Source organism: Elephantulus edwardii, unplaced genomic scaffold (genome assembly GCF_000299155.1).
Source record: "Elephantulus edwardii isolate Elephantulus edwardi_28Jun2011 unplaced genomic scaffold, EleEdw1.0 scaffold00003, whole genome shotgun sequence".
Taxonomy (NCBI): Eukaryota; Metazoa; Chordata; class Mammalia; order Macroscelidea; family Macroscelididae; genus Elephantulus; species Elephantulus edwardii.
Genome location: NW_006399753.1, coordinates 17608373 through 17628519, shown reverse-complemented (window position 1 = coordinate 17628519; position 20147 = coordinate 17608373).

The window sequence follows — 20147 nt, the reverse complement described above, 5'->3', positions numbered from 1 at the left end:
AAAAATAGGACAATGACCAGGCTTACTGGTCTGATAGATTGTGGCCTTTGGACACCTTCAAACCTGGAGTTGACCCCAACTATAGGGATCACCTTTCAGATGAAGACTAGACCTATAAAGTGAATGCCTGTGGGAAATGTCCTTCCCAGAACGACTGACCATGCGATGTAGAAAGAGCTGTATTGACCCCACAGCTTAGAAGGCAGGAAGGGGCAGGAAAGGAGGGATAGAAAGAAGAAACTGAGGGAGGAATTGGGAAGAGCACTGCAACCCTGAGGAACTGCAACCAATGTCATAAAACAAAATGTGTGCTAATGATGGCATGGAAGAGGCACTTGTTCTGTAATGCACAAAAACTATAGGCCACTGTCACTCACACAACACTTGAAGACACACAGCAGCATCACTCACTCACTCACTCACTCACTCACTCACTCACTCACTCACTGCCACTAAGTTGGGACCCACCCACAGCTCACCCTCCAGCTGGTTTTCAGAGGGTATAAACTGCACAGGAGGCGACTGCCCCTCTTTCTCCCTCAGAGAAGCTGGTGGATTTGGACTATTTCCCTTTCGGTTGTCAGTGCAGCTTTTTACCCACTAGGCCACTGGAGCTCTTTAAACCATGATATGCACACATATATATGCATTTTAATGTTGCAATATGTTATTATAGTTATTACAAGTTTACTCTGTTCACACACACACACATACATTTTAATGTTGCAATGTTATTATAGTTATTACAAGTTTACTCTGTTCACACACACACACATACATTTTAATGTTGCAATGTGTTATTATAGTTATTACGAGTTTACTCTGTTCACACACACACACATGCATGTACACTCAGACACGCTTCTTCTGGAAAGTTGTCTGCAGCAAGGACTAATCATTAGGCTGAAGGGGAGCCTAGGCCACCTATCACATGTCTTTGTGGAAAATAATTCTGCTAAGACACAGTTACCCTGAGAATTGAGAAACAGGAGTAGCTGATGGCCACAGAACAGCTGAGCCACTAAGCCTCCCCGAGCCCTGGTTACAGCAACACAGGGCACAACACAGCAGAGTGACTTTGGAGGCCTGTCCACTCAGCAGGTTGACAGTTTTCTTTTTCATCCAATCCTTTGAATGTCCAGGCGTTATCTTATTAGTGGTCCTGTAAATTGCACCTGGTTGCCCCTGAAACAGCATCTGTTCCTTTGAGCTAACACATGGCCCTGTGTCTCAGAGAAGGGTTGGCCGGGAGGGCTGCTTGATGGAAGGTTATGTCTCAGTAGATTTGCAAGAAAGACTCCTGGTAACTCAGTGGATTAGTTTTGGATGAATAACTCAAAGGCTAGGAGAGTTCTGGTGGCCTAATGGTAAGGAGCTGCACTACTATCCCAAAGGTGTGTGTTCAAATCCACCAGCTGTTCTGTGGGAGAATGATGGGTAATCTCCTCCTGTGCAACAATAATTCAAAGGCCAGTGGTTCAAATCCACTAGGTGCTCCTTGAGAGAAGGATGAGGCAGTCTCCTTCTGTCCTTGAAAACCATTTGGGGGAGCAATTTTACCTTGTCTTCATCAAAGTCCACCTGATGACGGTGGTCAGGTAGGTAGAGCCATGCGAGGTTGGAACTAGGAGGGACCCTGAGACCACCTACTCGCCTGTTGTGGAGCGGGAGCTCTGGTGGCTGAGGGGTGAGGAGTTTTTCTACATAGCTACGTTAGAGATGGGGTGTCAAGGCCTTGAGAAGTGACTTGCCCAGGTTTACAGCCAATGCCTGGCAAAATGGAACTTCAAATTCAAGTCTCTTGATTCTTGGTGTACTTTTTTAATCTACAAAACTACATTATCATGAATATGATCTTGACTCCATTTTTTGTGCTGTGTGACCCTGGGAAAACATTTTATGTTTCTCTTCTTTGCTCATCTGGAAAACACCTCTAAACAGTAGTTACCTACCTCACGGATTTATGAAACTGAATGCCATGGGGTAGGTAACTATTACTGAAGGTGTTTTCCAGCTTACTGATAAGGAGTTATGCTGCCAACCCAAAGGAACATGGTTCAAATCCATTAGCTGCTCTACAGGATAAAGATGGTCATGCCTCTGCAAACCCGCTGGAGGGTCAGCTATGATTGGTTATGACTCAATGGCACCCAACATTTTTACAACCACCATCACCACTCCATGATGTTATGAAAACAAAGCAGCATTTTGCATACAAAGTGCTTTCCGAGTACTGGACACACACATTGCTCAGTGAGTTAGTTTTAAACATTCTTCACGTTATTCCCTTTCTACTTCCAAGAGCACATAATCTCGCAAGTTGGAGGAAAGGGCTTACGGGAAGGATGAGGAAGCTCCTTGGGGAGCAAGGGCATGTCAATGACATATAGATTTGGGGCCAACCTGAAGGTTCTTTTGAAACGCTGGTTGAGAAAAGTGATCTGACAAGCCGACTCATAGAAGGTGACAAAGATCATGGTTTACTCTTCTCAGATTGTCTGCCAAACGCGAAGGAATTTGCTGCTAATGAGGGAGTCTCTGGTGACTGAAATTTACATACATGGAGATGTGTCCTCAAATCTTTCATTGTATTATTGTTATTGGGTGCCAGGGGCCAGTTCCGACTCTGTGACTCGCAGTGACCATGTATGACGAAACATACCATCTTTCGAACGCTCGAGCCTGGTGTCGACTCCTCTCTGAGGATTTTCCTCTGTATCACTAACTCCCTACTTTACCAAGCAGGACTGGTCCCTCCTGACAGCACCCAGAGCACGTGAGAGCCAGTCTCATCATCCTAGCTTCTTTTTTGTTTTTAAATTAATTTTTCAGAGATATGTGGTTCGAATCCACCAGATGCTCTGCTGGAGAAGGATGGGCAATCTCCTCCTGTACCAGTCAGATTTGATTTGATGGTACACACCCACACACCCACACACACACACACACAAATAAAAAAATAAAAAAATTAAAAAAATGATTTTAGTGAAAGTTTACAGAGACTTTGGATTTCCATTCATTCATTATTGCATTTTTCTTCCTGCCCAACCCTCCTCCCAATTCGCTCTTCTCTTTGAAAAGTAAAAGAAAAATTCTTTCATTGTTATACAGTCCCTCCCCTCAAGTCTACTCCACTGTGCTGCCTTCATTCTGGACTCCTGTCATGACAATAATACCTAATCATATATCCATCATCCCAGCTTCTAAGGAACGTTCTCACTGCACTTCTTTTGAAAGTCCTTCACCAACACCACAAGCCAAAGGCATCTATTCTTTGGTTTCTTTATTCATCAATCAGGTTTTGCATGCACAAGACACAGTGAGAAATACCGTGGCCTGGGTCCGGCTCCCCGTAACCCTCAAGGTGACAGCTTTGCTTCTGAACACTTTAAAGAGTGGTCAGTTGTGCACCTTGGTCCAGTGCTCTACATGCTTCATTTCCTCCCTACAGCTTCCACAGGTGTTGACTGAGGATCCGGGCTCTCTTAGGAAAAGTTCCACAAGACCCCATCTGGGCTGTGGCCTCATTCTTAAAGTACAAGCTGCCCCAGTTCTCCCTGTCCCAGGTCTGCACGCCTTTCTCTCTGCTGCTCATCTCAACTGTAGCTTCACTTCCTTGGGGAATCCTTTGTTTCTCGCTAGACCAGGCCGGGCTTCCCTCACGGGATCTGTTCTCACGGAATTGAGTTCTTTTCTGTACATGCACTTGTCTAAGTCTGTATATGGACTCATGTGAGTGATGTTGATGTCTGTAATCCCCTCAAAGACTAGATCCTCAAGGCCTAATGCAGAGTTCAGCCATTTAGTAGGTAGACGACAAACTGTAAGCTCAGTGAAAGTCGTGATAGTCCAACCCAACTCATGTGGTACAAATAGTTAACGTGCTTGACTGTTAACCAAATGGTTGGCAGTTCAAGTTCACTTAGAGGTGCTGGAAGAAAGATTTGGTGACCTCCTCCTGGAGAACCAGCCGTTGAAAACTCGATGGAGCCCACTTCTTCTCTGACACACACGGAATTGCCATCAATTGGAGTTGACTTCATGGGAACCAGTTTGCTTTTTTAATATCATCGTCCAAGGTTAAAAGAGCTGAAGGGTAAGATGTGATCCCTGTCCACCAGCTGATAGATGAATCACCACTGTATGAGAAGGTCAACATTGGAAGAGATAAAGAACAGTACAAAGCAAGAATTCAAGTTGATGGGCGGTGTGTGGTTAATTGCAAACCGGCTCAGTGGATGTCAATCAGGTTCAGAGACAATACTCTCTGTGGGGTAGGTTGGACTGGCTTCAGACTCTATTATCTTCTGCAATATAAAAGCCATATGTGCACATGTCAACAAGCACGTGGTGGTGTCCGAAAATTATACTGAGAACATAATTGAATTTGGTTTTACAAGAGTCTCCAGTTCAACCCTGAAGTCATAATGATAATGTCATCTTCCCAGATCATTTCAACGAGAATAAAAAACTGCCCCTTTCCCAGGCTCAGCTCCCATTCTTCCCTTGAAGATGGGGCTGTGGTTTATTAGCAATAACATCTTCCCTTAGCCTTTGTAGCTGCCCCTCCCACTTTGACTTTTGACTGGGCTCGCGAGTGTGTGTGTGTGTGGCAATAGAAGGCCTTGTTTCTGGATGCCTGGATGACTGGTGGACAAACTCTGGGTGTTACTTTAGAAGGTCGGGGGCTGATTTGTGATGATCGACCTGACATTAATATGATCTCAGTTTGGTTTTGCCCAAGAGAAGCTCTGATTGTATCTGTTTTTTGTTTTCGTTTTTTGTTTGTTTGTTTGTTTCAACACAGGCTTGTTTGTTTATTATACTGGTTCACTACTTGTCTCTTTCCACTCGAATCTAAGCTTCCTGTAAGTGAGGGCTTTAACTGTCTTGCTATGCTTAGTAACCTCAGCACCGAGGCCCTGGCACAGAACAGGTGCTCAGTCAATGCGGGCTGAATGGATGGCGTATAGGGTGACGTCCCAAAGGAAAGCAGAGCTCACAGATGTGTTTCAAGGCACAAGGGGCAGAAGGTTCTGTACCACTATTTTAAGACCTATCAGGCTTTTATCCAAGTAACATGAAATCCCTGACGACTTTAATATTCTTTTTCCATGTCTCATGATGTTGCCAATGGGTCTAGTGGTGAGGAGTTTTGCCTTCTCAATGCTGAATTGTAATCCATATCTATAGGCTCTGCTCTCATGCAATTACTTCAAGTCATCTTCAGTTTCTGCAGGAAAAGTTATGTCATCTGCACAACACAGGTTGTTGAGCCATCCTCCTATCCCAGTGTCACATTCTTCTTCATATAGTCCAGCTTCTTCTATCTTCTGTCTGGAGGAAGTGCAGTCAGATTGCCCATTAGGAGGCAAGAATGGTGAAACTCTGTGGCACATCCTTTGAGCATGCTGTCGGGAGAGGCGAAGCCTTGGAAAAAGACCTCGTGCTGAGGAAGGCAGAAGGTCTGAGACAGTTAAGAAGACCCTCAACAAGCTGGGGTGACACAGTAACTGTAAGAGTGGGCTTGGCCATGTCTGAGATCATGACGATGGCAAAATGGGACAGGATTTCAATCTGTCATCCATAGGGAGGCTACGGGTTTTAGTTGACTCAGTGACACATAACAACAACAGCAACAATAGGCTTTAGAATTGCTTGAAAGTAGATGACAAGTTTGAGTTTGAAAATTCTGTGCTTCCTTTGCTATTGCCCAGTCCTGAACACCTGTTTATAGTAAGTGTTGAGAGGACATTGGTTAAATGGAATTGAGAATCCTGGCTGGCCATTTAAGACAGAATCAAATCCATAGCAACATACGGCAAACAAAACCATGGAGGAGGAAGAGCGGCAGGCAGGGGAGGATCAGTGTGGGGAAGAGAGGACCTAGAGCAGAGCTCCCTTCTTCTCTTTACTCGCAACCTTGGGCGAGTCAGTAGATTTCTCAGTCTCAGTTTCCACATCTGTATAATAGGAATGTGAACAACAGTTGTTCTCGTTCCAGAGCTGTTGTGACATTTCCTGTCTGGGAAGAGGTCTATAAATAGGGAATGTTGAGGGATGTGAATTTGTGCTGGATGCAGGCCAACGCAAATTGGAAGTTCTGGGGGTTCCTCTGGCTCTTGGCAGGGTCCTTGGCCTTCAGAATAACACTGAGCTGAGAAGCTCAATCTTCTGGGTTCCAGATTTCCAAGACTTGCCTCCATAAACCACTCTTGTCATCACCTGGCTCTTTCCCCTCCCCCTGGCCTCCCTTTCTGCGGGTTCATCCGGGCCATCTGGATTGCCAGATGAAATGGAACTCTATAGCCGAGTGATCTAGAATTACATTCCAAAAACATCTCTGCATTTCCTGCAGGGAGGAAGGAAAAGAGGGCACAAGAGGGCACAGAGGATGTATCAGCCACGTTCCTCCTTACCCACTGTACACTTGGCATACGATTTCCTAAAGATTTTCAACAACTAATGCCAGGCCTGGAGGTGGAATAAGGAGCCCCTTTTTGAGTGTGGTTTGGAAAAGAGTGAAAGACTCTGCCTGAATCTCTCTTCTAAAATCCAAGCCCTTGACTGAATTCACAGTGACCCTACAGCACAGAGTAGAGCTGCCTTGTAAGGTTTCCAAGGCTTGAAATCTCTGTGGAAGTGGACTGTCATCTTTCTCCCAAAGAGAAACACGGATCGGAACCAACAGCTCCTCATTTAACAACAAGACACTTAATCACTGTGCTACCAGGATGCTAGTACCGGCGTGAAATTCTTGCATTATCTGAACCCTGGTTTCAAAGAAAATACTTGACCACTGATGGTCTCTGTTAACTATTGTCACCAGAGGTATAGTCAGGTTTGTCTGAGACTCTGTGGGCTTGGATAGAAATGACAAGATCAGGAAAATATGGCCCTTGAAAACACACCACAGACGGAACCCAGATTTGTTATGTACCATTGAGTTTTCCCAACATTTAGTGACGGAGTAGAGTTCGTCCCCTGTGATCAAGTAGAAAGGCCTCATAGTGTTTCCTTGACTGCCTAATGGTAAGAAGTTGCTCTTTTGATCCCAAAGTCACATACACTATGCTTCTCTGTGGGAGAAAGACAGGCAATTTCCTCCCATGTGATTAACTACCTTTGCTGGAGGGTCTGCGATGGGTTGGTTCTGATGTGACAGTCCACAACAGCAAGACAATCTTTATAGGAGCAGAGTACCAAGTCTTGTTCAGAGCTGCTGCTGCTGGGTTGGAGTATCTGACCTTTCATTACCTGCTGTTCATGACCTTAACTGTGTTGTTACTAGCGAACCCTGGTTAGCAAAGGGTATACATAAGCAACGTCCCCAGGGAGAAGGGAGGAAAAAAATTGGGATGGGGCAGCTGGAGAAAGGGGTGGAGTGGCTTATACAACAATTACATCAGGGATCTGTGCAGAGTAACTCTGCTCTACTTTTAGAATAGTAAAGTTCAATTACCTGACTAATTAATAATTATCGTTGTAAGTTTCCTTCAAGTTGTCCCTACATACAACAGAACAAACACTGCTCAGTCCTTCATCTTCTTCATAAGCGTTGGTGTGCTCATGCTCATTCTTGGGTTTCTTCCAAACTAGAGTGCTCATTTTATAACTCTGTATTCAAGAAGTCCCTGTTGTTGCCTTCACTGAAGCAACACCCCCATGATACATCTTCAAGGATATGAACATGTACGGCCAAGCACAATCAATAAGAGTGCATCTAAATTCCAAAATCAATCTCCATAATAGTCTATGTGTTTCCTACTGCCAAAGGGGCCCTTTAGAGTAGTGAGAGAAGATCTTCACCCTGAAACCCACAGCGTCCCTTTTCAGCAGGAAGTAGCTAAGAGAATATGCCATCCCCTTTTCCTTATGACTCAGGGTGAAGTCTCTCTCAGGGAGGAGTGATAGGGAATGGCAAAGGACACACCGACAAAGGAGATTAATCAGAACTGACTTTGACAAGCACTGTGGCAATTGGACAATTAAAACAGACATTCGGATGGCGGGGAAGAAGAACAAACTGGGGAGGAGGGTGGAGAGAATGGTGTGGCAATAAAGGAGTGAAAGCCCAGAATCCCTGTGAATGTTCATTGAAACTAATAAAATTTAATAATAAAAAAAAAAGTTAAAAAACAAACAAACAGAAAAAACCCTGTCAACAGCTTCATTTTAGGTGATCCCACAAGCAACACCATTGGGACCAGCAGTTAGGTGATCAGGAGATATGTTACATTGGGAAAGTCTGTAGTCAAGGACTTCTCCAAATTATTGAAGAGCAATGATGTAGTTTGAGGACTAAGGTGCACCTGATTCAGGCCATGATCTTTTCAGTCAGTTGCTATGAATCTGAGAGCTGGACAATGAATAAAGATGACAGAAGAAGAATTGATGCCTTTGAGTTGTGATGTTGGAGAAGAGCATTGAACATGCCAAGTACAGCCAAAAGAACAAACATAAATCTTGGAGGAGGGTAGTCAGAGTGCTTCTCGGAGGTGAAGGTGGCAACGCTTCATCTCACATACATCAGGCATGTTACGAGGAGAGGCTTTTTCTTGGAGAGGGACATCATGCTTGGAAAGGTGGAGGGTCGGCAAAAGAGAGGAAGACCTTCAAGTAGATGAATTGACGCAGTGACTGCAGCAATAGGTTCCAGTGTGTCACAGATGCTGAGGATGGCACAGGGTAGGGTTCAGTTCTGTTGTTCATAGGGTTGCTATGACTCATACTTGATAGAAAAACATCTAACAAAAGTTATATTGAGGCCAGTTCTGGTGGCCTAGTGGCAGGAAACTGCACTGCAATCCCAGAGGTGTGTGGTTCAAATCCACCAGATGCTCTGCTGAAGAAGGAGGAACAATCGCCTCCTGTACCAGTCAGATCCAATTTGACGGTACACACATAAAAAGAATACATACATACAAAAAAGTTATATTGATTAACCAAATATTGTATTGGTTGTTAACCAAAGGATCAGCAGTTCAAACCCAGCAGCTGCTTGGTGGGAGAAAAATGTGGCAGTGTGCTTTCATGAAGATTTGTAGCCTTGGAAAGGTAATTTCATTCTGTCCTGTATGGTTGCTATCAGTCAGAATAGACTTACGTAATGGTTGTGGATATACCATTTTTTAAAATAATTTTTTTGGTATTCTTTTTTTAATTTTAATTTTATTAATTTCTCTGTGTGTGTGTACCGTCAAATTGGATCTGACTGGTACAGGAGGAGATGGCCCCTCCTTCTCTGCAGAGCATCTGGTGGATTTGAACCACATATCTCTGGGATTGCAGAGCAGCTTCTTGCCACTAGGCCACCAGAGCTCCCCTGGATATACCATTTTAGGTGATATGCTGTTGTGATCTCTGGAGTCTCTTTCTACTGGCACATTTTCAAATGTAGATAGCCAGGCCTTTCTTCCTATTCCGTCTTCATCTAGAAGCTCTGCTGAAATTTGCCCATCCTGCTGGTGATTGAAAAGCCAGGGACATAATTTACAGCCCTGTAGCCACATGCAAGCATGACAAATGGACAGACGGATGGTGGAATTAAGTAATCTTTGTTAATTGAATTTGGAGATGTATGGTTGATTGGATTTTTTTTTGAGTGTTCTTAATTTTGTAGAAATAAGTCTGGTGGCTCAAGTTTAAGCACTTGACTGCTAACCCAGAAGTCACCGGTTTTCACCTCCCCAGCCACATTATGGAAGAAAGATGTAGGGTCTGACCCTGTGTGAATTACAGCTGCGGAAGCCCCATCGTGTGGCTCTAATCTGTCCCACACAGCTGCTGCAAGTTCAAATACACCCCACAGCAGTGGGTTTGGCTTTTTCTGTGGGGCCAAGGCTGGGGTTGCAGTTTCCCTTACAGAATCTGAATTAGATTTTCCAATTAATTTATCACATATTATACTATGATTAAAATTGGTAATAAATTCACATATACAACACTTATTGGATATTTAATTCTGATAAACTAGAGAAACTGACATAGTTTAAAACATAAAATGACAAGTTTAAAACATAAAATGGGGGAAATGTTATTTCTTGATAGATGTTTTGAAATATAATTTAAGTCAGGTTCAGGTTTTAAAAAAAATTTTTTTTATTAATTTTACTAAACATTTACAGAGATTTTGGATTTCCATTCATTCATTGCTGCACTTTTCTCCCTGCCCACCTCTCCCTACCAGTTCGCTCCTCTCTTTGAAAAGAAAAAAAAAAATTCATTCTTGGTATACAATTCCCTCATCCCTTCCCCTCCCCGCCTGACCCCGTACCAAGTACACTTCTCTATGCAACCTTAATTCTAGACTCCTGTGTTAACCATAATAATCATATATCGCCTCTAATCTGTTCTTTCCCTCATCTGTTTCAATACAGTATACATAATTTATCTAGTTTTTTCTCAGGTTCAGTTTTAAAAAATGTTAAAAATTTTCTTTGAAAATATCACTGTCTTTCAAGAATATAATTGGTTTAAATGAAATTGTCAGTTTAAATTTGAATTGTGGTTTAAAAAACAAAGACACATTAAGATTTTTATTTGCTTGAACTAACATATCTAATAGATTTATATTTTTGCACTTTCTTACTGTTTTTTTTTTATCCAAATATTGCTAATTTCTAGTTCTTTTTTAAAAAATTCTTTCCAGGGATATTTTATCATCACATAAGAAGCGAATACATCAAAGAGGATGCCAGTGAAGGAAAGCAACAGAGACAAGAATTCACATACCCAGAGCACTTACGGGGTACAACCTCACTCTGGCAGAGGAGAAGACTGAGGCTGGGGTTCCTCAAGACATGTGGACGAGCCTGAGTCTTCTGAGACCTGTGGTCTGCAGAGGAGCAAGAAGTGGAGATGGCAGAGTTTGACGCAGAAGAAAGTGCTTGACAGTGTGACTCTAGCCAGGATTCTGTGAATGGGAGGAGTACTCTTAAGAAGAAAGATAGTCACATGTTGTGTGTTATGTCTTTTGAGAGATACTACTTCCAGATCCTTTTGGATTGAATCCTCAAAAACGGAGGTGCTTCTTTCCAGAACAAAGATGAGTCTTTCAGTGACAAGGCAAGATGCTGAAAAGATCAGAGGGCCTGTGTGTAAGGTCATATTTCTTCTGCTCTTTCATTCCTAGCAGAGCATACCACATGATTGTCTGATTCAAAGTGGCTAATGCCAGTCCATCTCATCTCAATAGTGCCTAGAATGTCCATGTTCATGTTGTCCATTTAATTTTTCATAACTTCTAGTTTTCCCAACATTCATATTTCATATATCCCATGTTACAACTATTAATGGATACATTTTTTTTCTCCTCATTTTGATTGACTTCCAATCTGTACTCTATCTCTAATATCATAACTATGTTCTCCTATTGTCCATAGGGGTTTCAGAGGCCTGCTATTAAGAAATGGGTGGTCAATCCTACTTCTTAGTCTGTCTTGTAGGCAAATCTTTCCATGATGGGTTACCCTTCTGACATTTGATATCTAGTGGCATAGCTTTCAGTATCACAGCATCCCAAAAGTTACCTTAGTATAGCAAACTGACAGACAAGTGCTGCAATAATAAAAACAATGAATATTATAATAATAAAAACAAGAATAGAAATCCTTAAGCTATAAAGTAATTAGTAATATGTAGGTTATTCCCCCAATACAACAGACTGACAGATAAGTGTTGTACCTCTAACAGCAAATCAGGCATATGTATATCATACTGCCAGATCCAGTTGAAGCCTGTGACAGCACGGCAGGAGAGAGCCCGGGTTGAGTTCTCCAGCTGAGATCTGTGACTGGCATGGTAAGGTAACATCACAGATGTGAATATTAAGGTCACAGGGATGTGTCCATTGAATCTTTGATGCTGGTGCTTCACACAAAGTCCAGGGACCCAGGCCTGAGGGCCCAAAGGGGTGATGTATCAAAAAGGCTGACTTCTAGGCCAATATTGCCATAAACCAAAGATGCCAAATGAGCAAGGGACAGATCTAACAGGATGTGGAAATTATTGAACAATAGCAGTAATATTACATGCAAGTAAAACATATTAAAAAAACAACTAGAACGAAGCAGAGAACTCCAGTTTAAGCTGGCTTTAGAAGAGGTCATGGCACCAGGGACATAATTTTTTATATGAGATGGATCCTGGCTAAAAGCAGAGAATACCAGAAGAACACCTGTTTGGCTTTATTGACTTTTCAAAGGCATTTGGCTGTGTTGATTATAAAAAATTATGGCTAACACTGAGAAAAATTGGAATCCGAGGACACTTAATTATGTTCATGGAAAACCTGTATCTAGGCCAAGAGAGTGTTGTGTAGATAGAACAAGGGTTTAAAAATATGGTTTAAAATTAAGAAAGGTGTGCATCAGAATTGTATTCTCTATTCCTATTCAGTCTGCAGGCTGAGCAAATTATTTATACTAAGACCTCTTAGGAGTAATCCTTACCCACAAAACTGGGTTCTTGGCACCCAGGTTTTTACCTCATGGCCCTGCTCCCTAGTCAGCATTGAGAGATTTAGAGTTGGACAACAGATCTAAACTGAGCCAATATTCTCTCACCTCAGAATTGGAACCAAGAACCCGGCTTTGTGTGTAAGGATTACTCCTAAGAGGTCTTAGTACACTGGGTAGATGCCTCTAAAGATATTCACCACAAACTACACATACACACTGTTGGAAATGGAAACTCACCCACAAATAAATGGTGAAAATGGGCCGGGGAGGCGGAGTAAGGAGATGGGGGGTGGGGCCCAAGGTGGAAGCAAAGAAGTCACTTAATCCAGAGAGGGTGGGTTGGTACCAGGCTCTGGATTTAACCCAGGACGTCCCTGCTGAGAATTTTCTTGTAGAGCTTCAGATGATTCTTGTAGATTTTTCTAGATTCACAGGGATTCAGAAACCAGTATATCCAGGGTTGTTGTTTTGTGTGATGGAGTTGGAACCAACCCATAGCGACCCTGCAACAGGTTTTCAGAGGCAGTTAATCACACAGGAAGAGGTTGCTCAATCTCCTGCACAGCACCTGGTCCATTTGAATTGCATGCCTTCGGGATTGCAGTGCAGTTTTTACTATTAGGCCATGCTAGTTTCCTATCTGGTGTAGAGATGCAAATTCTCAGAACGGAGGTTGACAAGGGGCCTGGGAAGGTCTGACATTCCCAGGACTGATTTCCTGGATGTCTTTGGCTCTATTGAGCCAGCAGAATGGACAATGTAAAAATGGATTGGTGCCCAGACTGCAGCAAGGGCCTGGCTGACTCAGGAATGGGGTGGCATTATCAGGACATGATGCAACTAGCGTGGAGTTGTTGACATTGGGGGAGGGCAGACATCTGTGAGGGGCGGAGGGCAGGGGGAGAGCTAGAGCCATAAGAAGCCAGAGATCCTGGAGTGAGTGAGCTGTGAATAAACAGTCCAGGTGATGAGCATCTCTAGGCACTCCAGAAGACCTGGGACCTTGAGAGGGCAGGATATGGTCCTGCTCCTGATTCTGCAAAATAACAGTTTATTGTGTACATATTAAGGCCAGAGGGAAGTGATAGTTCAGTATTAGAATTCTTACCTTTCGTGTGGGAGACCTGTATTCAATTTCTAGCCAGTTTACCTCTTGTACAGCCACCACTTTTTGTCCCTGGTGGATTGCATGATGCTCTGATGCCAAAACGAGTAGGAATAAAGACTTGGAGGTCTACTTTTAAAAATTAGTCACCTAAAACACTAGGATCACAAGGGTCTGATGTCTAACCCTTGGGTGGGTATCAGAGAAGGCTTCTCAGAGGAGATGGTATTTTAGTTGGGAAAAAAATGAGTAAGATTTAGTGAAGCTGGGAGGGGAATTGAGAGCAGGATCTCAGGCCCAAGAAGTGGTATTTATAAATGTGTAGAGGGAGCTCTGGGGGCTTAGTGGTAAGGAGCTGCACTGCCAACCTAAAGATATGTGGTTCAAATCCACCAGCAGCTCCAAGGGAGAAAGATCGGCAATTTCCTTCCATGTGATTTACAGCCTCTAAAAACCCACTGGAGGGTCAATATTCTGCCTTCTACAGAGCAGACAGCCAAAGCTCGGATTGGCTAACTCAGTTGTGACTCTGCTAATTGGGGCAAGAGGAATGCATAGCAGCTCCTTCTAGATGACCATGTATTCTCCAGCTCTCTGAAGTTCCCGCCACGGCACTCTTACTAGTCCCTGTTGCATCTGGCTTCCATGGCTGAAGCTGTGTCAATCAGCTCTGAGAATGTGGCGTTCCTTCTCTCAGGTTCCGTGCGACCTGAGTCAGGGACGTTTCCCAAGACATTCATTATCTGGTCATGATATGGCCACCTCTAGTTCTTAAGTTCATAGGGTTGCTATGAGTCGTCTAAGACTCCACAGCACTTAATAACAACAATTCTTAAGTAGCTCTCAGTGTGTCAAAGACCACACTACCATTTTCCACGCTTTATCTCACTGTTGTCAGGTCCTGTTGAATTGGTGCCGACTCCTAGTGACTGTGAGTGTAATAGGGTGAAACAGTACCTGGTCCTGCACAATCCTTGCAATTATTGCTGTTCGTGAGCCCATCGTTGCAGCCACTGTATCAATCCGCCTCACTGAGGATTTTCTTCTTTTTCAGTGCTTCTCTACCTTGTTTTTATGTGCCATTGAGTCACCTGTGACTCATAGCGACACTATGCACAATAGCTCTGAACCCTGACCTATCCTGAGCCAATTTCATGTGTCTCACATGCCTGCCCCTATCACCCCAGTTACCGAATCAATACATTTCATCCAGGGTCTTCCTTTCCTGCACTGTCCTCTACCCTTCCAAACATGATGATCTTCTCCAAGGACTAGTCCTTCCTGGCAACATGCCCAAACTATGTCAGAGGGAGCTTCAGAATCCTTGCCTCTGAGGAACAATTTGGCTTTGCCCTCCCCAGGACAGACCTGTTTGTTTGTTCTCTTGGCAGCTCAGGATGTTCAATAGTCTTCTCCACCACCACCACAACCCCAAGGCATTGATTCTTCTTCTGCCGTCCTTATTTATCGTCCGCCTTTCTGATGTAGAGCAAGTAATTGCAAATACCATGGTGCACCTTAGTCTCTAGACTGAAATTGTTGCTCCTTAGCACTCTGGAGAGATCCCTGACAGCAGGTTTCCCCAACGCAATTAGCCTGTTAATTTCCTGACTGCTGGTGGCAAGAGTGTTGATTGTGAAACTGAGCAAATGGAAACTGTTAACAATCTCATTCCCTTCTCCATTTGTCAAGGTGCTGCCAATCGTCCCAGTGGTGAGAATCTTTGTTTTCTTGATGCTGAGTTTCAATCCATCTTGAAGACTGCACTCCTTGACCTTCTGCAGCAAATGCCTCTTCGGTTCCTAATCATTATAAATCATTGTCTCCTTCTCCAGAGATGGATCCTGCTGATAACATGTCCAAAGTGCTTTTCTTTGATTTTCCTTCAATGTCCAATTTATGCATGCAGGAAATGATAAAAAAACCCAATGTCAGGCACACTTAGTTCTCAAAGTGACATATTCGTTCATTAACCTTTTAAAGAGGTCCTTCACAGCAAGCTTGCCCAGTGAAATACTTGATTTCTTGGCCAATGCTTCTTATGAATTGTCCTCTGAAACAGATTCTTCCTGGAATCCTCCTGTCATCTTCACATGGGCTGTTTGTTCCCATCAGCTATGTGTCAGCTCATTGTTTCTTGTAATGTTTCACTGTTGTCTCCCACCCCCATCACATTCTGTCCCACCATCTTGCTTTAGAGTCGTTATGACATTTGCTCTTGAAAGTAGTCTACTTCTCTATTGTCTGACATTTCTCTCTTCAGTGTAAACTTCCCCACAGCAGAGACCTAGTCTGTTTTCTTCTTCACAGACAGGACGCAGAAGAGTGCCTGGTATATGCAAGGCATTAGTGCATATTCCTGGGATGAGTGAATCCTCACCACTTCAGAGATGAGAACATCGGAGTGGAGAGAGACTGAGGGACTTGCAGCTAACACCGAGGCAGAACCGGTTCCCCTGTTGCTGTTGACGAGCTCCTGTGTCAGCGTGGAACTGTGCTCCACCCTGAGGGTTTTCAATGGCGGGCTTTTTGGAAGCAGATGTCTGGGTTCAAACCCAGATTGTGTGTCTCCAAGAGAGACTAACCATGGACACCGGCGTCATAGTGGCGTGGACCTTTCTCATCCCATTTCTCACACGACGCTGACATGGGAGAGATAATGGTTCTGCTGTCGCATGTCTCCTAACTGTGTTGACCTTGCTTTACTTAGGACACAGTTTCCCAGCACTCTGTCTCTCATCTCTCTCTGCCTCCCCGCTTTGCCAGTCATTTATGGTGAGGAGATGGCGGGAGCCAACGTTGCCTTTCTCTCTCCACCAGACTGGTTATGAGGAGAATGTTAAGTTTACCATCATTTTGGTTCTTCCCTTGCTCGATTCTATGACTCTGAGGTTGGGTAGGAGTGGCAGCACAGATTCTTTGGACAAGACTGGTGGGAAGAAAGAGAGAAAACCTGGAATCCATTTCTCTTGGTCGTTTTTAATAGGAAAACATAAAAATAGACTTTTGAAAGAGATGGAATCTATTTTAAAAAAGGAAAATGGGAATTTCTACTAAGAAACATTTCAGTGGTAAAAGCACATCAGAATCTCATCTAGAATTGGGTCAGAAAGGCAACAGCAAAATATGACATTCCACCCACTTCTGGGAAGAGTCGGGAGAAAGGGATATGTCTATTTCTGTCCATCCTTAGGTTTTTAAACATTTCTAGTATTAAATAAAGAAATCTCAAGTATATACTCAAAAGAATTGAGAGCACATGCACTAATGTTCATTATAGCATTATTCACAACAGTAGAAACAAGTGCCCATCACCGGATGAGTGGATGAACAAAATGTGGTTCATGAACATTGTCCAGGAGCTCTGGTAGCATAGTGGGTAAAGGGTTGCTTTGCCAACCCAAGGCAGGCGGTTCAAATCCACCAGCTGCACCAAGGGAGAAAAATGGACAATTTCCTGTGCAATTTACAGCTTCAGAAAACCTGTCTGAGGGTCAGCTGTGAGCTGGTTCCAACTGAACAGTAATGAGAGAAAGAAAGAGAAATGAAGTTGTGATACATATGAAAACCTTGCCACATTTTCCTGAATCAATCTCAAAAGGACAAATGCTGGGGGGAGCGTTGGGAGGGGAGAAAAGTGCAATAATGAATGAATGGAAATCCAAAGTCTCTGTAAATTTTCATTGAAATGAATAAAAAATGAAGGAAAAAAGTGCATCAACAAATAAATTGTAAATTAAAAAAATGATGTGCACATTTTACAAATTAAATTAATGTAAAAAATGTAAAGAAAATCAACCAAATGCAATGTATAGGTTTTATTTAAGCCTTGCTTTAACAATAAAGTACAAAAAGTTTAAAAAAAAAGGGACAAATGCTGTCTGGTTCTACTTTTTTTTGGTTCTACTTTTATGAAGCATCTAAATCCAAACCGAGCCTGTTGCTGAGTTGGTTCTGATAGGGAGCCTATAGATATATTCCACTGAGATTTCAAGGCAAATCTTTAAGAATCAGACAGCTTCATCTTCCTCTCTTGGAACAACTGGTGGGTTTGAACTGTTGAGGTTTTGGTTAGCGGGTCAATGCTTAGCTCACAATGCCACCAGAGCCCCTTATGAAATCTCTAGAAAAGACATATGTGCAGATGAAAGCATGATTGTGGTCACAAGGGCAGTAGGAGGAAGACATGAGGATATAGTGCTTATGGGCACTGTGTGTCTGTTTAAGATGACTGGAAAATCTGGAATTTGTTAATAGTTACAGTTGGACAGTGCAGTAAAAGTCATTCCTGACATGGAATTGTGCACATAAAAGTGGGTAAAATGCCAAAGATTCTGTTGCATATATGTCATTACAATCAAATAAAAATAAAAAAAAAGAAAAAAGAAACAGTTGGAGAAAAGGAGATGGATGTGAGAAAGGAACTTAGACTTCCGAAAGACACTGAAATGAGATTTGTGACATGCTGACTGGAGCTGCGGGAAGTGTGTGGTAGATTGAAACAGTCTCAGGAAACCCCAGGCTTATTCCAGCAACCAGAATTCCCAAAACTTCAAAACACCAACAAGCACAACTCACCTTGTCTTGAGTTCTTCCACCCCAACCCACATTTTCTCTTTTGGTTATGTTTCCACCAGTTATTAATATCTCACTCTCAAAAAATTTTGTAAATAGGTCATTACTGAAATGCATTTCTAAATTTAAACTCCCTCCTGACATTGAAAAACTGAATTTCTTAAACTATTGAAGATAAAATCCCAGGGAAGTCTAATTTAGAAATAGAAGCTCCCCCTAAAGAAACCATAACTGCCACTCAAGCAGATATATGCACTCGTATGACTATTGCTGCTTTGTTCACAATAGAAAAGAGTTGGAAACAACCCAAGTGCCCATCAACAAATGAATGGATAGAGAAGCTGTGGTATATTCACACAATGGAATTCCATGTTGCATTGAAAAACAAGGAACTCATGCAATATTATACAAAATGGATGACCCTGGAGAACAGTATGCTGAGTGGAATGTCTCAGTCACAAAAGGACAAATACTGCATAGTGCCACTGTTATAAAATGAGTCTGACATCGGGGTTGGGGGGAACCTAAGAAAAGAGGGGATAAATAATGCACACTGCATTGACACAGATGAGGGCAAGAACTGTTTAAAAGGAATATAGGATTAGGTATTATTTTCATGACAAGATTATAGAAAAAGAAATACATAGTAAAGTGGACTGTGGACTTGGGAGGGGATTGTATGACAATGAAATAATTTTTTTTTCTTTTCAAAGATAAAAATGAACTGGGGGGTAGGGGTGGACAGGGAGGAAAATATGCAACAATGAATGAATGGGGGAAAATTAAATGGAAAGAATATGCTGTAAAAAAATAATATGTATTAAAAATAGAAGCTCCCATGCTTTTTTATTGGTTGTTCTTCTTTCTTTCCTGGCAAGAGAAATTAAAACAAAACAAAACAAAACAAAACAACCACTCAGGAGGCTGTATTGCTAGAAATCAAAAGCGGCTCAGTTGCCTTCACGGGAATTCTGCTTTTAGCAGTTAAAGCGCCTTTCGTCACTGTCTTTTGATGCTGTTCCCAAGTCATTTGAGTCATCCCCCGGTTCAAGACCTCCACGGTCAACAGGATTGGACCCTTGGGAGCCATAGGGTTTCCATGAACTGATTTTTATAAGTGGACAGCCAGACCTTTCTTCATAATCTTTCTTAGTCTAGAAGCTCGGCTGAAACCCGCTCATCATCATAGCACCATGCAGGCCTCCACCAACAAGAGGTGGCCATGCATGAGGCACATTGACTGAGAATCGAACCGGGGTCTTCTGTATGGGAGGTGAGAATTCTACTATTGAGCCACCATTGACATCTGTCATAGATGCTAGCTATTATTATTATTATTATGGAAACATTGGACACCAGCAGTGTAGTTTATATACAATTCAAAACAAGCTGGGACAAACCCAGAAACTATCTGTACTTGATAACTTTTTAGTGACAAGGGTGCTCAAGACTATTTATTTGAATGTCCTAAAATTTACCATTCTCTTTATTATGTTGCTACAAGAAGAAACCAGGGTCCGGCTCTGGAGAAGGGTTTTTTGGTTTTGTTTTGTTTTTTCTGTCAGCCCTGGAGGACAGCCCTTGTCTCTTTGAGCTTCTGTTCCTGAGCGGTCCTGTGGCTTGGCGTCTCACTTTCCTCATCAGTGTTCTGTTGGCTTGTTTAATCTCTTTAATATCTTAGAGAGTGATTCAATATAGACCCTAGACTATTCCTGTCTTTTTTTCTATGACAGAGGCTTCCCAAATGGGATAATAGCCATAGGCATAGGGATTAGGATGTATAAAAATACTGTTGTTAGGTGCCATCAGGTCAAGTACAACTCATAGAGACCCTGGAAACAACAGATCTGAACCCTGTCCTATCCGGGGCCATCCTCATCACCTCTGACACACCTGAGCCATTACTGCACTCACTGTGTCAATCTATATTATTAGGAGGACAATATGAAATTCATGAGGTCCTATGATTTTCTTCCCTCGCTTTTCTCTTCTTGACTGGAAGTCTT